Source organism: Pleurodeles waltl, chromosome 1_2, assembly GCF_031143425.1.
Source record: "Pleurodeles waltl isolate 20211129_DDA chromosome 1_2, aPleWal1.hap1.20221129, whole genome shotgun sequence".
Taxonomy (NCBI): domain Eukaryota; kingdom Metazoa; phylum Chordata; class Amphibia; order Caudata; family Salamandridae; genus Pleurodeles; species Pleurodeles waltl.
This window is the reverse complement of record NC_090437.1, coordinates 1200059430-1200082774: the sequence shown is the minus strand read 5'-3', so window position 1 is coordinate 1200082774 and position 23345 is coordinate 1200059430. Positions and strand designations below refer to the sequence as shown.

General features: G+C 44.6%; 1 protein-coding gene across 3 annotated transcripts in view; it reads right to left on the bottom strand.

The window, feature by feature from the left end:
• The window catches only part of HAUS3 (HAUS augmin like complex subunit 3), a 173779-nt gene extending 161654 nt beyond the window's left edge, over positions 1–12125 (bottom strand). For 2 of the 3 annotated variants that reach the window (XM_069203755.1, XM_069203744.1), the window contains exon 1: positions 11781–12098. The gene's annotated coding sequence lies outside the window, so the exon portion shown is untranslated. Of the gene's footprint in view, positions 1–11780 lie in introns of all 3 variants that reach the window. The other variant, XM_069203764.1, reaches the window with a different exon arrangement.
• Positions 12126–23345: the final 11220 nt, after the last annotated feature.

The following is a 23345-nucleotide window of genomic DNA, read 5'->3' as shown; positions in this document are numbered from 1 at the left end:
TCGCTAGCTTGATCCTCCTAGCTGTAAAAGAATTTGAAGGAAGGAATTTATCAACATAGTTACCCTCTTAGAAATACAATTGGAGGGCCTGGACCTGCCCTCTGCTATAAGAAGGAAGAGGGCAGGAAGAAAAGGAAGAGAGTGAGGAAAGAAAGGAACTTTGACAACTGGTTAGATGCCTTAACGGTAATGGCTTGTGTCACAGTGGGAAAGTTCTGCACTGCGCAGCTGACTTCTGGCTCTACGAGTCTCAGATACACGAGGGGCACAGACAATATCCGTGTGACGCTTGGCTGGAATACATTAAGGAGTTCAAGTAAAAAATGCAGTGGCATCCGGAGATGGAGCGAAACAAGGAGGATCTTTCTGGGTACATCAATAAAATTAAGGTGGCCAAAGAGGTCAAGGCTTGGGCGGGGAAAGCGTGCATCACATACGCTTCACCCATTTCAAGGGAGGACAGGACAGTATCAGGTTGACATACAAACACAAATCACTCTATAGCTGGAGAACACCTAGCGACAGGGGGCCGCCTGCGATATGGTGGAAGTATGACACTAATGAATGCACATGGGGGACAGCATGCACACTTAGGTATGCCTGCTCCTCCTGCGGGGGTTGGAAGGATCACACCCAGCATCGGGATGCAAGTAGAGCAAAAAGAACATTACTCCAGGTGGGATGTAAAAGGGTGAGGTCATAAAGATTGGTCAGGTTTTTGGCTAGCCCGAGCCCCCATCAATACTCATCTACTCAAAAGGTCAGCCAATGAATACACTAACAAAAATACATACGTCTAGCTTATTCATTAAGGGCTTTGAGGAAGGATTTGCAATATCTTTTCAGGACGCCTCCACTTGGACAGGTAGGAGGAATTTGAAATTAGCACAGGAACACCCTGAGGTGGTGTGTGTGTGGGGGGGGGGGAAAATCAAGAAAGATAAAGACCTGGGGTACACAGAAGGTCCACTTTCCCCTCCATTCCCCAAGGGCTTGATAATCTCCATCAATTCCCCCCCCCGCCCCCCCCCCCCCCAGGGTAGTCCCCAAGAAAGTCAGGGCAGTACTGGATCATTTATTACCTTTCGTTCGCAGAGGGTGCATTGTTGAACGATGGGGTCACCCCAGAAGCATGCTCAGTGGGGTATTCCACTGTGGAGGACACCATCAACCTCCTGAAGGCGGCAGACAGGGGAGCACTCATGGTGAAGGCAGATATTGAGTCCGCTTTCCGACTCCTCCAGGTTCACCTGGATAGTTTGTCTACTGGGTTTCCAATATGATGGCCAGGTATACTTTGACAAGGACATGCCAATGAGTTGCTCTATATCCTGCTCGTATTCGAGCACTTCAGTACATTCTTAGAATGGGTTTTACACAAGAGGCATCTGTTGGGAGCCAAACTGCACTACCTATACGACTTCATGTTCATACTATGAGCCAGGACTGAGGAATGTTTGAGCATGCTGAGGGCATTTCAAGAGCTAGCAAAAGGAGCTATGAGTCCCCTTGGTAGAGGAGAAGACGTTAGGTCCAGCCACATCAATTAGTGTTCCTGGTCATGGAGTTGGACTCGAATGAGGGTACATCCAGGCTGCCTGTAGTAAAGGTCAAGGAGTTGAGAGGAGATCAAGGCCCTATGCAGTAAAGAGAAGGCTACACTTAGAAAGCTTCAAAGAATGATTGGCAAGCTGAACTTTCCAGCAAGGGTTATACTAGCAGGGCAGGTGTTTGCAAGGCGTTTAACCACAGATTAATAGCAGGCCTGCAGGATTCCTTCCTGAGCCACTTCAATGTACTCATTTGGAGACAGGGATGGGTGACAACCAAACAGATAGCCCTATTCATGGACGCAGCGGGCAGCCATGTTTTTGGGGCTATACTGTGGAAGTAGTGCACAGGGCAGTAGCCCAGAAAATGGCACGAATTGAGCGTCAACATCACCTTCTTCAAGCTTTTCCCCATAGTAGTAGCCCCAACAGTGTGGAAAAATAGGCTGCGGGATATGAAGATCACACTGTGGTCTGACAAGTGCTCCAAGCCATAAATAGGGGAACACCCACATGCCCATATATATTGAAACTTGTCAGAAATACGGTTAGGTACAGCTGAAGAGGAACCTTGACATTAGGGGGGTGGGCATCTCTACTAGCTGGAGTGCCCTAGAGCATTGTAACAGGAGGCCTGAGCCTTTGAGGCTCACCGCCAAGTGTTGCAGTTCCTGCAAAAGGGGGGGGGGGGAATGAAGCACCTCCACCCAGAGCAGGCTTTGTCCCTGACCCTAGAGAGCACAAAGGCTCTCACCTCATGGGGTCAGAAACTTGTCTGTTAGTGGCAGGCTGGTTCAGACCGGTTAGCCACACACTAGAGGGTTGGTTGAAAGTACAGGGGGCATCTCTAAGATGCCCTCTCTGAGCCTTTCACAATAAAACCCACACTGGCATCTGTGTGGGTTTGTTGTGCGGAGAAGTTTGATACCAAACTTCCCTGTCTTCAGTGAAGCCATCTTGGGGCTGTGGAATAATTGCAAACTCCCGGCCCATGTACTTATTATGGCCACACTGCACTTACAAATGTCTAAGAATGGACTTAGGCACTATAGGGGCATATTGCTCAGGCAGTTGTGCCCTCACCTGTGGTACAGTGCACCCTGCCTTAGGGCTGTAAGGTCTACTAGAAGGGTGACTTACCTATGCCACAAGCCATGATTTGTGGGCATGGCACCCTGGGAAGGATGCCATGTCGACTTTATCTTTTTCTTCTCACCAACACACACAATCTGCAAGGGAGTGTGCATGTGTTTGGTTAGGGGTCCCTTAAGGTGGCACATTATAGGCTGCAGCCCTTCCGGACCCTCCCTGGCCACAGGGCTCTTGGTACCACTGGTAACTTTTACAAGGTACATAGCTGTGTGCCAATTGTGGAAACAATGGTACGGTTCAGGGAAAGAACACTGGTGGTGGGGCCTTGTCACAAGGATTCCAAACCAAACTCTCCAGTTAACACCAGTATCAGGCAAAAAGTGTGTGTCTTGGGGGGGTAAACCTTGCCAAAAGGGGCATTTTTTTTTACATACAGTACACGATTTATGATCTATTACTCGTGACTGATTTATGACCACGTCTTGATGATTTATAACGCCTTCATGAGTTGACACGTTACTTGTTTTTTGATGACCTTGTCCCCTTTTGAGGCGTGACTGGGGTTCCTATTACCATGCATGCTAAATAAAGAAATTGCGGCCATGTTTTTCAACGATACAAACAAATGCATATGGCTTGTGTAATAATTTACTTCAGTGAAATGAATTGTGTACGATGTGAGTGGAATGGACCAGGTGCATGGGTTATTTCAGGGGCCAGCCCAAAAGGGGGCATCAAAGGCTGGCACCATAACTGGTGCTTTGGACCCGTAAGGACCAGCGGCCACACCAAAGAGCAAGAATGTTCCTGTCCTCCACCCACCAGGTAAAAGCACATCAGGTTTGGTGCAAAAGAAAACGGGGCTAATAGGGAGGTGGCAAGTGATGTTTACACCCTCCAATAGGGGAGAGCACTCACACCTCCCCAAAGGGTGGTTAAAAGGCACGCTCTCCCCCACTCCGGTTACTTTCAAACTACAGGGGGACAGCACAAGACATTAAAACCCACCCACCCACACCAGGACATGAGCAGTTGTCGCAGTGCTCGTGGTGAAAAAGGGGACAATTGTTGGCAAAGCAGTGCACAAGGTAAGGCAGTGTGCCAAAGAAAAGCCACTCACTTGGGGATGCCTTATGGCAGTTTAAATTGGGCCACAAAGGAAAGTAAGCGGAACATAGCACTCGCAGCCAAGACTTGCTGGACGGATGGCAGGCCACAAAACACACAAGATAGCAAGCTGGGCCTAATCAGAATTAAGAGGCTACCCCCTCACAAGCATAATAAACCAACCAAAAAAAAAAGCTGAGGTCCCCCAAAGCGGCATGAACGATTGCCCAACAAGAAATTGTGCCAGAAAAGAGGCCAAGCAAAGGACAGAAATGGACGGAGATGTAAAAAAAAAAAAAAAAAAAAAAAAAAAAGTACATGATTTATGATCCGCCACTCATGATTGATTTATGGCCATGTCTTGATATATGACTCCTTCATTACTTTTGAAACACGTTACTGTTTTTTTTTTTTTATTACCCCGCCCCCTTTTGAGGCGTGACTGGAGTTCCTGTGATCATGCATGCTAAATAAACTGCTGCCATGTTTTACCACAATATAAAAAAAAAAAATATGTCTAGTGTAATCATTTATTTTAGGTGAAACAAAGTGTGTATGAGGGAACTGAAGGGGATCAGGTGCTGGAGTCAAAACAAAAGAAGTTTGTGTTTAGTTGAGTTGGAAATGTTCCCAAATTTGAAAAAAGATGTATCTAAAAGTAAAATGAGTGTATTTTCAAAACTGATTTTAGCATTAAAAAATATTTAAATGGCAATTCATGCTACGCTGGGTAGCCTATTTGGTTTCTCAGGTGCAGGAGCATTGCATATGATTGCTATGGCATGTAGAGGCAACCAAACATAAGTAGCTCCTATTTATAGAAAATATTGGAGAGCTCTGCTGTAACACCTAGTGTTAGAGCAGAGGAAGACCTACACTATGAAACTAAGTGAAAGACCAGTCACAGGTTTGCTGCAACATTGAATTAGAACCTCCTCCAGTCTTTATTGTACATGCCCATAGTCAATTTCTAAACTGAAGCTGCTCAGTCAGACCCGGTCTGTAGCAAGCAGTCACCCTGCGAGGGGACCATTAAAGACCCCTTTCTAAAGATACTGTATGATGGAAACACTCAGTTCAGTTCAACTGCATTGTTTTAAATAGCACAATGCCCACAGTTGCATATCCCTGAATTTACAATCCATTTTAGTTATCCAACATTGACTGGCAGCGTCTTACAAGCGGAAAGAATGAAAAAGGAAAATGCTTGCGGGTCCAATGTGCTTAAAAAATTAAATCAAACATGTAATTAGCAAAACATTCCTTAATGGCAAAATCGCCCCTCCCCACACACATACCACACAGTAACATCATCCTAAAATAATATCCATTTCAAGTTTTGACTAGTGCCATTTGCTCAACATGGGTAAAATGAAAACATTCTTTGCATGAGTACTCACTTCTGATGTCAAACTGTCTTTAATTCTACGTGCACTACTAAGTAACTGATGTGAATCAGGACCTTTCAGAGCACCGTGCAGTAAACCTCTTGAGCCACCGTACGATGAACCAAAAGTTGCAGAGTACTAAGTTCTAAATGGAACGGGTAGAGAGAAAAACGGTCGGAGGTGGACGAAACGCATCAAGGCTCCTCCATTGTTGTGTCTGGGTTTCATTTGGAATAAATGAAAAAAGTTAAATGAATTGCTGTGTGGAAATTTCTTACAGAAATTGGTGACGAGTTTTCTTACGCCCCGACTTTACAGAAAAGAACCTACGTGCCAAAATACTCTTTGTATACGTCGGTAGGTCAATCAAAAACTTAACATGGAACAGCTTTATACAATATATTTGTACAAGGAAAAATAAACTTGTATAGGATTTTACTGTTTATTATGTTGGGCAAATTTGAAAGAATCTCTCCAACGGTGAACGGCTACGCTTGAACTCGCTGTGCAAACGCATGACGAAGGACATTCACGATAAACTCTGGCAGTCATTTTGGTTTGGGCAGTTTGGAAACATACAGCACGGCCATTTTAAGTGTTACAACTGAATGTGTACAACAATAAACTATAATATTGCACTACAGTTTTATATTTAAAGGATAAAATATGGCTACAGGGAATATTTGGAATCTGTCACCTCCACAAGCTTTTCCATCTACATCAGGAGAACCAACATCGAAATGGGATGAGTGGCATGAATATTTCAATAAGTACATAGCTACTTTTAAGACTATGATGAATTTCAGAAAAGAAAAACAGAATACTTTCACACTGTTCGGGTCCTGGTGGACTAAAAATATATAACCGTATAAAAAAAAAAAATTAAACAGACCAGCGGGTCAAGGAGATGTTTTTATTAATGCATTGGAGGATTTGGATGCATACTTTAAACCCAGTGTGTGTAGCAACGGGTAGATTTAAAATGTTTTCATAGAAAGCAAGATAAGGATGAGTCGATTGAGGACTATGTTGCAACCTTAAAGAATTTAGCTCTTACTTGTTGTTTTGGGGTACTGCATGACAAATTGCTCCACAATCAAATAGTTATGTAAGCAACGAACCCCTCTATTCAAGACACTTTATTGGTTAAAGGAGAATCATCCTTGCAAGACATTATTGATATAGTGAAAAGGGCGAAATTAACGGGAAGGTGTGCAAAAGCTGTACTTTCTGAAGAGGGGGTCGGGGGGAAATCAAAGCCTCGGATTGATAAAAAGACAGACAAACAAGATGAAGAAAAGACAATGGACACGTTCACCAGGAAGGAAATGCTACAGATGTGGGAGCCGTACACACTTAGCGAATGACTAGAAGTGTCCTGCTCGGAAACAAAAATGTTCAAATTATGGGGTGGTTGGACATTTTCTCAAAGTATGTCAAAAGCGGAAAGGCAAGGAGAAAAAAGTTTTACCTTTGGATACGGAAAACGAGATGTCAAATGAGGACTCAGATGTGGAAGAAGATTTGGACTTATGTGCACTAAGTGTGGATAAGGAAGTTTTAAACTTAGACAACTGATATAAAAAAAACGATGTGCATTATAAATATTGGTTGAGTGAACCTATCAAATGTAGCAGACTCTAGTACACCATACACAATTGTTAACAAGGAAGTGAGGTATGTTCAATTTGCTCCTATTTTAGGGAGTGAATTGAAACAACCAAACATTTCACCCAAAACGTTTACTTGACAAAGTATAAGCTTGGCGGGATATAGAGTTGCTTTTTAAATTTAAAAATAGTGAGGCTGTAAGTAAGTATATGTTTCAAATGAATGTCCATCGGTACTAGGGTGTGGGGGTCTAGGAAAATTGGGTATTTCTCTAAAGTCGAATAGCCTGGTAGTTGTACTATTGTTGCAACCTGAGGAAGAGTATGGACAAAACATATTGGGGACATTTTCCAAGGTTTTTTTTCAGGAAAAATATGCGAGCTTAGGGGTTTCAGCAAGAGACTGTGTTAAGATCCAATGTTGACCCGAAGATACACAAGGCCAGAAATATTCCCATTAGCTTAAAGGAAAATGTAGAAACTGAACTTGAAAAAAATATTGTCAGCAGGTGTGATTGAACAAGTATAATCTGCAGAATGGGTAGCACCCCTAGTAGTGGCAAAGAAGACGAATGGTAAGATCAGAATGATGGATCAATTTCCTTTGCCAAAGATTAATGAGATGTTATCTCGCACTAGGGTACGAAATGGTTCACCACAATAGATTTAAAAGCGGCTTACCATCAAGTTCCCCTTCATCCTAAAAGTAGAAGTTTGACGACATTTGTAACCCCTTATGGTTGTTTCAGATTTAAAAGTGTTCCATTTGGGTTGGCCACAGCTATGTTTCAATGATTGATGTATAAAATATTCAAGGGGATAAAGAACTTAATGTTCTTTCAAGATGACATACTATTAATGGATAAGTGCAAGGAAGAACAAGACCAGAGATTAACACAAGTAATGCAAATTTTGGAAGAGAAAGGCCTAACGGCTGAGTCTAGTAAATGCAAATTTGCCAATAACCAAGTTACGTATTTGGAACATGAAATTACAGGAGAAGGGATTAAACCAAAATATGAATTATTAAAACCTATTAGAGGTTACCCCACACCAAAGCATAAAGATCAAGTGAGGGCACTTTTGGGATTGGCAGAATTTGATTCCAAATTGTAATTAATTTTTCATCTAAAAGCAATCATTTGAGTCAACTGTTAAAAATTAAGAATAAATTTGAGTGGTCTGACAAATGTCAAGAAGCATGGTTAACGATAAGGGTATGACCCTACATTGGAAAGTGTAATAATTATGGATACAAGTGGTGAGGGTATTGGTGCAGTTTTGACCCAAATTGGGGTTGATGGTAAAGAATGTACAATTGTATTTCCTTCTCGCTCATTGACACCTATAGAAGAAAAATATTCTGTGATTGAGCGAGAGGCACGTGCTTGTGTGCGGGGCCTAGGTTATTTTAGGCAGTACATTTGGGGTGTCAAGTTATCTTATGGAGCGATCTCAACCACTCACAAAGGTTCTAACCACGAATGACCCATATAATGCATCTCTCAGATTAGCCCGCATGTCAATTAAATTAATGGAGTATAATTACGGTGTACAATATATGCAGGGAGCAAAAAACATAGTTGCAGACTTCTTAAGCAGAATGCTTCTACCCCTGATAGAGATCAAAGAGGAAGATTATGCTGAGTGGTGTGTAGCCAATATTCTTAGTGAACTTCCTGGGGTCACACATAAAGAGTGGGACATGGCACAAAGGGAAGATGAAGTAATTATGGAAGTGAGCGAGTTGGAAAAAAATGGGTGGACAGAGGGGAAAAAAACTGTGTTGCCATTTTGAGAAATAAGACACAAATTGACTTTTGAAGGAGGATTAATACTGAGAAATGGGAAGGTCATTCTGCCAGAATCATTGAAGACAAGATTGTTAGATATTTGTCATGAAGGGCACATGGGGATTAGTAAAACTAAAGGGAGAATGGAGAGCTTATACTGGTGGCCAGGTCTAGACAAAGAGAAAAAAGTGACAAATTGCATATTAAGTGAAAATGCCGACAAGACAAAATACCCTTAAACCACCATTACATCCTAATAATAGTCCAAAAAGGCCTTGGTAGAGAATAGATATTGACATTATGGGACCCATTTGTGAAAACTTAGAACAAGGTATGTGATTGTTATTATAGATCATTCTTCAAAGTGGACAGATGTCAGGAAATCCTTGGTTTCTCCGGCTCCCCCTCTCCAAGTTTTGGGGGTTCTTCAAAGTTAGCTGCACCGGGCACAATCTGCAGACTTTGTTATGGAGAGTTTCCTGGAAGTGGAGAGCTCTCAAAACGGCGGCCACTAAGAGTCAAGGATGCCGCTCTAATGTTGCGGCTAGAGGAGCTCTTGTGGATAGCTGGGTCATGTGAAGTGCATGCGCAGCCTCTGAAGCGGCACACTTCACTGAGATTTTGCGAGACAGAAGCCTTTCTGGAGAAGTCGTGCATTTGTTTTCCTGAGTCAATTGTTGCAGTCATGCAGGTATTCTGAGAGAGAGAATTAATTCTTAAAAGTTCCAGTTTCAAGCCATAGAAACCTTTATTTCCTAGAACATTCGTTTTAATCATGAGAAAATAGTAAAGAGCAGGAAGAAGTGTTTTCAAGAACATTCATTTTCTATCATATTAAAAAAAAAAAAAAGTGAAGCAGTTTTTCCTAGAGCATTTGTTTAGTCCAGAGAAAACAGCACAAAGCAGGAAGAACAGTTATTTCAAGAACACTCGTTGTCTGTCATATGCAAAAGGTGAAGAGCAGTAATTCCTAGAACAAGTCATGAGAAAACCGTAAAGAATAGGAAGAGCGTTTTTTTAAGAACATTTGTTTTAGTCATGAGACAACTGTGAAGAACAGGTTTTCTCCTACAATACTCGTTTTCAATCAAATCCAGTGTGCTGAAGAGGAAAAGAATATGAAAACAGAAGTTGTATAACCTCATACCAAAAAACTCCACAAGTAAAATTTCATTGCAATTTTTACAATTAATTGCAAACACAGAAAAGAAGCCAACGTCTCTTTACACGGGGGTAAATCGCACTAAAAGTTACCTTTATAAAGAAAAGATTAATCCTACTGAAAAGAAACAGAGAAGGTAGGACTTAGTGAGAGATTATTAATGTTTTGCTTTATCTTACAGCTCGAGTAACATAACCACTAAGTCCTCAAAAACATCAGGCAAAGTGATAGACGATCGCAGAGTAGAGGACGAGGCAATCTCTTCTTTCATCCCCAAACCCTTTCCCCTATAAGAATTTTTTTAGTCTCCAGATAAGAATATAGTTGGGGACTGAGAACTTTAGAGGCTCAAGAGGTTCAAGGTGTTATTCTGCTCCTGTGAAGATTTGCGATAGATAACGCTTGACACCAGAGGTGGAATTGGTATGCAGTATTATTGCCAATGTAGTAGTGAATGTACTGGATAAGTTGTTTCTGAAAGGTTACTGAAGATCGGGGTAAGTGATAGCGGGCCACAATTAATTTCTAAGGTATTTAAATCATTACTAAGGAACAGAATTGAACATAAAACTACATAAGTGCGCCACCCAGCGGAATGGTGCTATGGAGAGGTTCAACAGTCATTAAGGGCATTATTCAGCTGGCAATGGGCAACCGATTAGAGTGAAGGAACGAATTATTAAAGACAGTATGGTCATATAGAATCACACCAAATACCACAACAGATCGCAGTCCCTTTGAACTAATGAGAGGCCGTACACCTTTTTCAAAAGATAATGTGGGTTGGATGAAATCTAAGAGAGTGATGAAGTCCCAGAAGAAGGTAAAAGAAAAACGAAGTGAAGCTCAAAGTAAATATAAGAAATATTATGATGAGAAACAGGTGTAAGCCTTATCATGTTAGAGTGAATGACTGGGTGAGAGTGAAGAAAAGTGGAATTGTGAAGAAGGGTCAAAGCAAATATTCTGATCCTTTAAGAATAGAAAGGTTATTTTGCAAATCAGCTCTATTGAGTGAAGGTAGGTTGTGGCATTTAAGTTCATTGTGTGTGGGCAAGGAAGGAAAGAGAAATCTCACTAAAAGATAAAACTGAAGTAAGACAAGAGATTAATTGAATGGAGTATGCTAGTACAAATACAGGAAACATACAAAAACAGGTGGGGGCTAATCAGCAAATAAACCAACAGGACGGTGATGATTTAAGAATACCAATCAGTCCTGAAATAAGGGGTGGTGAGGAACATGAGGATTCCAGACTTGATCCTGAACCACCAAATTAAAAGTACCAGATTGTGGTGTATGAATTAGAATCAGTAAATGAGGTTGAGAAATAAAGAGACCAAATAAGGTGTATAGTTATGTTTGTGAGTAAACAAGAATGTAATTGATTATTCTTGTTAAGCAATAACATGATACCTGAGCATAAATTGTTATTAAGTTATTAGTAACCAAAGCAAATAAGTTATTTATTTTGTTTAACGAGGGGAGATGTGTTGTGATGTAAGACCTTTCGGAGCACCGTGCAGTGAACCGCTTGAGGCACTCACTGTAAAGTGGACGAAACGCATCAAGGATCCTCAGTTGTCGTGTCAGGGTTTAATATGGAATAAAGCAAGGAAGTTAAATTAATTGCTGCGTGGAATTGTTTTACAACGTTAGTAGCATAGTGCGGTTTAAAATAGACATCTATTAAGATTTATACTTTCTCCATTGGGGGGTTACATACAACAAATAGACCTCCGTTAAGTTTTCTCTGAGCTACAACCATAAAGACCAAAACTACTGGTCTGTGCACAATATCGTGACAAATCGTCCATTAGCATCACATAGTTTTAAGTGTATGTCTGATAGTGTCCTAAGCATAATGAGCTTTAGAATACACGTTTTCTCAGTTTTACAGAAAAGCCTTAGAAACCATCTAGTCTGCCCTACTCCCAAAATCCGGCTGGTGGCAGCACTATCACCCTCGTATTGCTCTTGAAAAGGTGACCGCAAACGGATGAAGGAGCGAGGCAGTTGCGGCAGTTACTGTGCGCGGGAAGCCTCTCTGACAGTGGTAACGCGTCGCGAAACATACCCGCTTCCGTCTGGTCCCTCAGCAGCGTCGGGAGCCAATGCTGTTGTGAAAGGCTTAAAATAAAGAATGGCAAGACTATCGGTACGAGCGAGCAGCGTGCGCCTTCACTTCAACACGTTCTCGCGCCCATCGGAAAAGTAAACGAACGTCCTTAACGACAATCTCACTACCTCTCCAAAGCGTCAGAGGCGCTCTGGATTATGTTTGGTTCCCCACGGCACGCACGCGCTTCTGTGGACACTGCGCGAATAGAGAGTACACTTTAACCTATGAGAGCCACCCGACGTTCCGTATGTCTCTGGACCCTGTCCATGGCAGTCCCCCTGTGGTTTTTGCGCATGCGTACTATTATACGCACGCGCACCATGAAATGTGACGTACATTTCTGAGTAGCCCTGTGGATTGTGAGCACGCGCACTATGATGCATTACGAACAACGGCCTGCCGTGTTTCACGTTTGAGTTGCTTCCCGTGTAGTCCCCGCTCCGCCTCCCGCTATTGTTCCCCGTTTCCCTCCTCGTGTGCCTTCCACCACCCAGTGCTGGAGTTGGAACAGATTTACTCCGGGGACCCCCTACTTTGGGGAAATGTGTGGTAGAGGAACGGAGAGATTCATGAGGGGCGGTGTCACGCAAAATGAGACATAACTATCAAATTACACATTTATGTTTCTTGAAGAAATTGGCCACGAACAAATGTGACATGTAAATTGATTCTAGCTTACGTAGTTTTTCATAATGAGCTGCATTTAAATTATCTTGCAGGATTAAGAGTATATACCTGCTGCTGTGCTGCTCAGCAATTTTCCTGGGATTATAATAGAATATTTCTGGTGGTAAATGCAGTTGCAGGATAATTGAGGAGCTGCATGCAAATTGCATGTCATAGGTTTAGAGCCTTATTGTTTTTTTATCGATCTGCTGTTATTCCTGTGGGTGGTAATAAAGGCGTGTTAGTACAGACAAATATGATTACTAGATTATGTTTTAAATCATGAGTTTGAGTTTCTCTGAACCATGCACTATTAACGTATAATGCCTACAAGTACGGACATGTGACTCCTACACTTTATAGCCCTCATTTTCTCCTTAACATTTCATGTGCATTGATTTATACACTTGTATGTTTTTTTAAACTCTTTGGGTGATCCAAAGCGCTCTAACACCTCAGACTGGGATCAGTAATCCTAGAAAAAAATGAATATAAACTAATTTAGTAATCCTAGAAAAAAATTAATAAAAACGAATTTAGTAAGTGCCTTTAAATCCTTATTTGTGTAATTCCTCCGACACAACTGCAACAAGCATTTTTACAAATCATGCACACCTCTTACACGAGGCAGGGGATTTGAACAACATCGAAACCCTGCATCAAAATCATAGTTTCGCTAAAGTACTTGCGAAGTAATAACATGTGTGCCTTTGTTTACTTCCATTACATTGGCATCTTAAGCTACAGATGTATCCCAGACTGAATGATACTTGAACCAAAGAAGGGCTGATGGACGTTTACATCAGGCCTTTGTTTTAAACACAGCAGGAAGTGAAAATAAGATCCCCCTTGCCGCCTGCATGCTGTTGCTCTGAACAGAAAACAGACAGTGGTCGGATGCTGCTGAATTGTGACTGATGTCAGAAAATTACACCAGGACAAATACAGCATATTTTACTAGGTCAGCCAGATTCATATCAGAAATAGTTGCGAGAATCCTGCGGGATCCCCCTAATTTCCTGCACTGGTCTCACCACTCTAAATGGTAACTTGTGTACTTCAAGACACCACGACAGTTGTACACACATTAAAAAGAGATCAAACTTAATTGTTCAGCCGGTTCACTTTCCTTCAAAACAAATGTCTAGTATGAACTCAAGAAGACAAAGCATTTTATTTGAGCAGATAACATGGTTTTAGGCATAATTTGAAAGGAGCTACTGCTTTTCAAACAAGTGCAAATGCTTATTCTGTTTCTCACACCTCCTCACTATCACACTGCGAACAATTGAGAGTTCTGTCCAATTTTAATAGCACATGCTTTAGTTCTGTGAATGTCTTAAAAACATGACTACAACAGACATTTTGCAGTAGTACAAGACAGGTAGTGCTCAGAAAGTTAACAGCCGTTATAGAGACTTTATTTTATAAATCTTCCAGGTAGACTGTCTGTAGGAAGTTGGCTCTGTATATACTATCTCAAAGTGAGAGATAGTGTGCACAGAGTCCAAAGGTTCCCCTTAGAGGTAAGATAGTGGCAAAATTAGATAATTCTAATGCTCTATTTTGTTGTGGTCGAGCAGTAGGCTTATCAGAGGGTAGTGTTAAGCCTTTGTTGTACACACACTGGCAATAAATGAGGAACACATATTCAAAGACTTAACTCCAGGCCAATAGTTTTTATATAGAAAAATATATTTTCTTAATTTATTTTTAGAACCACAAGTTCAAGATTTGAAGTAAATACATAAAATGCAAGGTACTCCACAGAGGTAAGTTAGGAACTTTGAATTAGAGCAATAACATATACAGTTTTTGTTAAAATGGCAATAAGCTATTTTAAAAGTAGACGCACTGCAAAAATCAACAGTTCCTGGGGGAGGTAAGTATTGGTTAGATTATGAGGTAAGTAAGACACTTACAAGTCTCAGTTCCTTGGCATAGGCAGCCACCGTTGGGGGTTCAAGGCAACCCCAAAGTTACCACACCAGCAGCTCAGGGCCAGTCAGGTGCAGAGGTCAAAGAGGTGCCCAAAACACATATGTGCCTATGGAGAACAGGGGTGCTCCGGTTCCAGTCTTCCAGCAGGTAAGTACCCGCGTCCTCGGGGGGGAAGACAGGGGTTTTGTAGAGCACTGGGGGGGACACAAGTAGGCACACAAAACACACCCTCAGCAGCACAGGGGTGTCCGGGTGCAGTGTGCAAAGCAGGCATCGGGTTTTGTATTGGTTTCAAAGGAGGGACCCAGGGGTCACTCTAGCGGTGCAGGCAGGGCATAGCGGGGCTTCTCGGGCCAGCCACCACCTGGGCTAGGCAGATGGTCGCCTGGGGGGTCACTCCTGCACTGAAGTTCGGTTCCTTCTGGTCCTGGGGGCTGCGGGTGCAGTGCTGGTTCCAGGCGTCGTGTCCCTTGTTACAGGCAGTCGCGGTCAGGTGGAGCCTCTGGATTCTCTCTGCAGGCGTCGCTGTGGCGGTCCAGGGGGCTACTCACGGGGTCATAGTCGCCTGGAAGTCCTCCCTGTGGTGTTGGTTCTCTGGATCTCGAGCCGGGCGCGTCGGGTGCAGAGTCTGGAGTCTCACGCTTCCGGCAGGAAAAGTGAGGTCTTGGAAGTTGTAGAAAATTTGCAAGTTTGTTGCTGGTTGTTGAGCAGAGCCGCTGCTCACAGGAGTTTCTTGGTCCTGGGATTCAGGGCAGTCCTCTGAGTATTCAGAGGTCACTAGTCCCTGTTGGATGCGCCACTGGTTGCAGGTTTTCGAGTCAGGATACAGGCCAGTAGGGCTGTGGCCAAAGCAGTTGTCATCGTCTCTGCAGGCTTGTAGATCAGCAGTCCTTCTTTTTAGTTCAGGTTGGAGGAATCTGATTTCCTGGGTTCTGGGGTGCCCCTAAATACTAAATTTAGGGGGGTGTTTAGGTCTGGGAGGGCAGTAGCCAATGGCTACTGTCCTGGAGGGTGGCTACACCCTCTTTGTGCCTCCTCCCTGAGGGGAGGGGGCACATCCCTAATCCTATTGGGGGAATCCTCCAAAACTAAGATGGAGGATTTCCAAAGGCAGGGGTCACCTCAGCTCAGGGCACCTTAGGGGCTGTCCTGACTGGTGGGTGACTCCTCCTTGTTTTCCTAATTATCTCCTCCAGCCTTGCCACCAAAAGTGGGGGCAGTGGCCGGAGGGGCAGGCATCTCCACTAGCTGGGATGCCCTGGGGCGCTGTAACATAAGGGGTGAGCCTTTGAGCCTCACCGCCAGGTGTTACAGTTCCTGCAGGGGGAGGTGTGAAGCACCTCCACCCAGTACAGGCTTTGTTCCTGGTCACAGAGTGACAAAGGCACTCTCCCCATGTGGCCAGCAACATGTCTGGTGTGTGGCAGGCTGGCAGAAACTGGTCAGCCTACACTAGAAGTCGGGTTGGTATTCAGGGGGCATCTCTAAGATGCCCTCTGGGTGTATGTTACAATAAATTGCCCACTGGCATCAGTGGGCATTTATTGTGCTGAGAAGTTTGATACCAAACTTCCCAGATTTCAGTGTAGCCATTATGGAACTGTGGAGTTTGTGTTTGACAAACCCCCAGACCATATACTCTTATGGCTACCCTGCACTTACAATGTCTAAGGTTTTACTTAGACACTGTAGGGGCATAGTGCTCATGCACATATGCCCTCACCTGTGGTATAGTGCACCCTGCCTTACGGCTGTAAGGCCTGCTAGAGGGGTGACTTACCTATGCCACAGGCAGTGCGAGGTTGGCATGGCACTCTGAGGGGAGACTATCAACTTAGTCTTTTTCTCCCCACCAGCACACACAAGCTGTGAGGCAGTGTGCAGGTGCTGAGTGAGTGGTCCCCAGGGTGGCATAAGACATGCTGCAGAACTTAGAGACTTTCCTTGGCATCAGGGCCCTTGGTACCAGGGGTACCAGTTACAAGGGACTTATCTGAGTGCCAGGGCTGTGCCAATTGTGGAGACTAAGGTAAAGTTTAGGGAAAAAACACTGGTGCTGGGGCCTGGTTGGCAGGGTCCCAGCACACTTTCAATCAAAACTTAGCATCAGCAAAGGCAAAAAGTTAGGGGGTTACCATGCCAAGGAGGCATTTCCTTACACACACAAATCTGCACACCTTGGTCTTTCCCACTTTTTGATAAGTAAAATTGCATTATTGCAGTTCCTAACAATTGGGACTAAAAGCCCTTTGTAATGAGATCTGCAATTACAGGGGGAATCCCTGCCTCTGACTTGTGTTTGAGGGAATAATGAGTGATTCGGGGGAGATTTTCAAGTGGATTGATCTTGATCTTCAGATAAAGATGAATCCCATTGTATTGGCCCACTATGGATTATAATGTGGAAAGCACCTAGGAAAGCAAATTGCTTAGATCAGGAAGTTAAACAGCAGGTTGACAAATTTCATTCTTACAGAGCAAAGCAAGCACCTCATTCACTGGGTATCGGGGCATATTGAGGTAGACACCATCAGGGGTATAAAACACCCTGCAGTTGACGTTGCACAATCTGTCTTACCTCAACAGAGTTGCTTATGAGGTAAGAATGAGCAGGAAAGCACATGTATCAGCCTGAGAGAGGTAATGAGGGAAAATCAACGGTTTTCAGGGCAGAGTGGCTAGCACCAGTGTCGGTAAGAAAAGTGGATCAAATTAATAACATAGGGTCCTTTCTAATCTATTAAAATGAGATTATCCAGGGCATTGTTGGAACCTCTGGCTGTTCTAAAACTCAGGATAAGAATTGAGCATAACCTGGTTAAATATTGGCAGGGCAGCAAAACCTGGCACATTTGTAACAGCATTGAGACAGTCCTTTTCCAATGTCCCAGGAGACCACAGGCAAATATGATTCTCCTGCACCCGGGGATTATCCTCTGTCCCATCTGTTGCCCTTCTCGCTGTACCTCGTCCTTTTCTCCCCCCAGGAACCACCATTTATTGTCCCCAATTTGAGGGGCTCTCTGCCATCCCACTTTCACATTTTTCTGCATGTTCAGGATCCTCAAAGACCTTAATTTGGGTTCAACATTTTCTATCTTTCTTTCCTGCGATGGTCGTTAACCTCTCTAAAATTTCTTGGTTCGGCATCCAGTATATATTGCCATCATATGACTTTTCACATTCAATAACAATACTTGCACACAAGTAGCACCTACTGCTTCCTGGGTCATCTCCATTGAATGGGCAGTGCCCTAATATCTCTCAAACACATCCTTAATCATCCTTAAGCCTGTCTAAATAATCTAAATGAACTGTAGGTGAACCATGTTAATTATATTTGCTTTTGGAAATTATAGTCCAAGCCATTTTCTTTGGCTACGCATCCACATCTGCATTTAACAACACATCATTGTAGGAAAGTACCATCTTGCCTGGCATGTTACCTCCATTTTTACATGTATGCCTGTTTGTTTTTGCCTGTCTCACTGGGATCCTTCTAGCCAAGGCCCCAGTGCTCATAGTTGTGGCCTGAATGTGTGTACCTGTGTAGTGACTAACTGTGTCACTGAGGCTCTGCTAACCAGAACCTCAGTGCTTATGCTCTCTCTGGCTTTAAAATTGTCATGAAATGTTAGTGACCATTCTTACCAATTCTAATTGGCACACTGGAACACCTTTATAATTCCCTAGTATATGGTACCTAGGTACCCATGGTATTGGGGTTCCAGGAGATCCCTATGGGCTGCAGCATTTCTTTTGCCACCCATAGGGAGCTCAGACAAATCTTACACAGGACTGCCACTGCAGCCTGAGTGAAATAACACACACGTTATTTCACAGCCATTTTACACTGCACTTAAGTAACTTATAAGTCACCTATATGTCTAACCCTCACTTAGTGAAGGTTAGGTGCAAAGTTACTAAGTGTGAGGGCACCCTTGCACTAGCAAAGGTGCCCCCACATAGTTCAGGGCAATTTCCCCGGACTTTGTGAGTGCGGGACACCATTACCAGTAGCTTCACAATGGTAACTCCGAATATGGCCATGCAACATGTCTGAGATCATGGAATTGTTCCCCCATGCCAAATCTGGTATTGGGGTGCCAATCCCATGCATTCCCGGGGCTCCACTATGGACTGCCAAGCCAGCTCTCTGGGGTTTTCTTGGCAGCTACCACTGCTGCCACCCCACAGACAGCGCAGTCACAGGAAGGCAGAACAAATAATTTCCTCTGAGAGAGGGTGCTACACCCTCTCCCTTTGAAAATAGGTGTTAAGGGCTGGGGAGGAGTGAAATGCTTTGAAGGACACAGATGATGCCCTCCTTGCATAAGCCAGTCTACACCGGTTCAGGGAACCCCCAGACCCTGCTCTGGCGTGAAACTGGACATAGGAAAGGGGAGTGACCACTCCCTATCCATCACCACCCCAGGGGTGGTGCCCAGAGCTCCTCCAGTGTGTCTCAGACCTCCGCCATCTTGAATCTAGAGGTGTGAGGGCACACTGGAGGCCTCTGATTGGCCAGTGCCAGCAGGTGACGTCAGATACCCCTCCCGATAGGTGCTTACCTGACTAGGTGGCCAGTCCTCCTCTGAGGGATATTTAGGGTCTCTCCTGTGGGCTTTTCCTCAGATAACGACTTGCAAAAATTCACCATAGTTCCTCTGCACCTCTCTCTTCGACTTCTGCCAAGGATCGACCGCTGACTGCTCCAGGGCACCTGAAAACTGCAACAAAGTAGCAAGAAGACTACCAGCGACATTGTAGCGCCCAATCCTGCCGACTTTCTTGACTGTTTCCTGGTGGTGCATGCTTTGGGGGCTTCCTGCCTTCATCCTGCACTGGAAGCCACAAATAAATCTCCTGTGGGTTGACGGAATCTTCCCCCTGCTCCAGCAGGCACCAAACTTCAGCGTCACCGGTACTCTGGGACCCCTCACATCCTGACGAGCGTGGCCCCTGGAACACAGGTGGTGGACCCAAGTGACCCAGACTGCCCAGTGGTCCAACTGTCTAAATTTGGAGGAGGTAAGTCCTTGCCTCCCCTCTCCAGACGGTAACCCTGTGCTCCGTGTGAACTGCAGCTGCTAGGGCTTCTGTGCACTTTTGCAAGGAATCCTTCGTGCACAGCCTAGCCCAGGTCCCCAGCACTCTGTCCTGCATTGCTCAAATCCCTGAGTTGACCTCCGGCTTCAAGGGACCCTCTTTTGTAGTATAGAGATGACCGCCGTGTTCAGTCTTCTTGAACCCATGTTCAAGGACCTCTGTGGGTGCTGCCTTCTTGTGTGTGGGCTCTCTGTGTTGCTGAGGGCCCCCTCTGTCTCCTCTCCCAAGTGGCGACATCCTGGTCCTTCCTGGGCCCGGGTAGCACCCTTTTCCTTCAACTGCAACCTTTGCAGCTAGCAAGGCTTGTTTGCAGTCTTTCACCAAACAAACAACTCTGCATCCTCCAGCATTCCATGTGACATCTTCTGCACGAAGGAGAAGTTCCAAGCACCTTTCATTGTTGCAGAATCTTCAGCTTCTTCCATCCGGAGGCAGCCATTTTGCACCTTCATCCGGGGTTTAGTGGGCTCCTGCCCTCTCCCCACCCCCCCCCCCCCCCGGACACGTTCGCGACTCTTGGACTTGGTCCCCTTCCTTTGCAGGTGCTCAGGTCCAGGAATCCGTCTTCAGTGCTTTGCAGTCTGTTGTGGTCTTTGCAGAATGCTCTATCATGAGTTTAGTGTGTTTCTGGGGAAGTAGTATCACTTTACTCCTTCTTTTCAGGGTCATGGGGTGGGGTATCTTGGACACCCTTTGTGTTTTCTTACACTCCTAGCGACCCTCTACACACTACACTAGTCTAGGGGTCCATTCGTGGTTCGCATTCCACTTTCAGAGTATATGGTTTGTGTTGCCCCTAGGCCTATTGCATCATATTGTATTCTACAGTGTTTGCACTACTTTCTGACTGTTTTACTTACCTGATTTTGGGTTGTGTGTTTATTTTATGTATTTTACTTACCTCCTAAGGGAGTATATCGTCTGAGATATTTTAAGTGGTATAGTAGGAGCTTTGCATGTCTCCTAGTTCAGCCTAGGCTGCTCTGCTATAGTTACATCTATCAGCCTAAGCTGCTAGAACACTACTAATCTACTAATAAGGGATAACTGGACCTGCCACAAGGTGTAAGTACAATCAGGTACCCACTATAAGCCAGGCCAGCTTCCTACATTGGTGGTGCAGCTGTGGGGTAAGTACTTGTAACTGCTTTACCACTTTGTCATGGGTGCTTTTTATAGGAAAAAAATATTCTAAATACTTAAAAACATACACAGTTAACCTAAACAGTCTAATTCTCTTTCTGAAAACTTTCTAAAAACTTTCTAAAAAAGTTTTGAAGAGTTTGAAAAAGTTTTTTCTTTAAAAGTTTCAAAACTTTTTTCTCTGTATCTTAAACTCTTTCTTGCAACTATGTCTGTAGTAGTGGCCACTCCCAAAGCTGTCTAGACAACTTATGGCAATTTAAACTTTAAAAGTTTGAGGGGTCTCTGCATAGAAAGAAGTTTAAGTATTTGTAAGAACCCTACCAAATATCTTCTCCTTAGCCTTCTACTAGAAAGTGACCAGAACCAGACTTGCCCATCCCAGGATCAGGAGGTAGAGGAGGAGGGTACCCAGGTAGAATCAGGGGAGGGCCCTGAGGACTCTGGGGAGTGTCTGAAATGACATACCGACGCCTTCCATCCATGAAAACTGGGTAGTTTTATACAGATCAGAGTTAAGCAAACAACCCTGGCAGGTTCTTCTTCCAACTGCCTTCCTCTCCGTTCCCAACATTCCACCACCCCTCATAGCATTACTAAGCAATAGCTACCCACCACATTCTATCTACAACCCAACACATCTCCCCCTTCTACACAGGACAAACATAAACAAATACTTAGTTACATGTGGCATCAGTATAGATGATATAACATGTCAAACAAAAGAACAGATAAAATACATTTAAAATACAACTTATGGGTCTGGAGGACATTGGCCGTGAGTCGAGCGGGGGAGCGGCTCTGCCGGCGCGGGGCTCTCCTCGTTGGCGGCGAAAAGAGAAGAAAAGGAAGCTGCAGCGCCCGACGGCCTCGGAGTTGAGGTTGGAGAGAGAGGTCGCTCTGAACACTGTGGCCGCCGGAACCTCGACCTAGTTCGGTCTCCCGGGGGCGACCGGTCTTGCTACTGGCCGCATCGCTAACAATATACTGATTGTTGAAGAGGGTCGGGGCAGCGGGGGCTGTTGACCTGACCACTTGATCTGGTTGGATATACTGCCCCGTGGAATTTGCACCTCGTGATTGTCGACAATCGAGGACTTCTGTGTTCTATGCACCTGTTGTGCTTACCATTTGTTTGTTGTTGTGTTTCCCTGCGATGCTGGCTTTTTAGGGAAATGCTCTTGGGCGTGATTGCTCTAGGTGGTCTAGATGTTAATGTAGGGGGTAGTCCTTTGCTGTGCCCTGGCCTTCTCTGTTGGCTCCCCTCAGTATAGGCTATGATCATTAAATGTTTAAATTTAAATGTGAGGGGGCTCAGCAACCCTACTAAGAGACTTGCCATCTTGTCGGCTGTAGAGAGATCGTGGAGTCATGTATGTCTCTAGCAGGAAACGCACCTTGTCTTTAAAGCTACCTATTGTATGCGCTCTAAGTGGTTCCCCAGGCAGTTTTGGTCCTCGTTACCATCAAAGCATGCAGGGGTGGCGATACTTCTATCACGTTCATTTCCGGGGGAAGTGATATCAAAACTGCATGAGATCCCAGGGAGGCTTTTGGCTATGAGACTTAGACTGGGAGGTTTTTCCTTCACGATTCTTCCCTTTATGCACCTAATTCCCAACAAGAAATCTTCCTGAGACAGTCTTTGACTTCGCTGCTCCAATCCCCTGATAGTGCTGTCTTGCTGGGGGGCGATTTTAATCTGGTGATGGACGGGGTCTTGGATTGCTCAGGCCAGCGACACGGGCAGACGGGGTCTCTGTCGGACGCAGGGAGGCAATGGCTCAGTGAGTGTGGTCTAGTGGATGTCTGGAGAAGTGTGCACCCCTCGTTGAGGGACTACTCCTTTTACTCTTCAGGAACCAAAACATACGCTAGGTTGGACCTCTTTCTGGCATCTCAGGAGCTTCTCTCTAGGGTTAGAGACGCAGAGATTGAGCCGCGTGCCCTCTCGGACCATGCTCCAATTACAGTCGAGATCCACATGGACGTGGAGAGGGTTGGTACATCGGGATGGCGATTTAGGGATTCGATGCTTCAGAACGCTAGGACGGTAGAGGCGATTCGAGGGGCAATAGTAGACTACCTCAGTTTTAATGACGATGGGATAGTATGCATTGCAACACTGTGGGAGGCACTGAAGGCTGTGGTGAGAGGTGAAGTGATGTCCCTTTCTTCTAGGGATAATAAGGCAAGGAGTAGACTTAGGGGGGACCTAGAACAGCGAGTAAGGGTGCTGGAGCGCTCACATAAACGTACGGGTGCTCCTAGAATATGGCGAGAGCTTGAGAAGGTGCGAAAACAGCTGAGTAGATTGGATTGGGACAGAGCAGAGTACGCGGTAGCCCGCCTTAAACATAAGTACTATGTAGGAAGCAATAAGTGTGGGAAGTTGCTGGCACATAGGTTAAGAGCGCAGCGAGCAGCATCAATTTTACAAATGGTGCACTCCCCCACTGGAACAGAAGCACACACGAGTGACCAAATAGCGCAGGCTTTCGTGGAATTCTATCGGAATCTATACAGAGCTGAAGAGCCCGGTACCTTAACCCCAGAATCCTTTTTAGAGGATATAGCAATCACTCCCTTGTCTTTGAAAGAGGCAACCGCACTAGATTTACCTATAAGGGCGGAAGAGGTTATTTCAGCGATCGCTCGGCT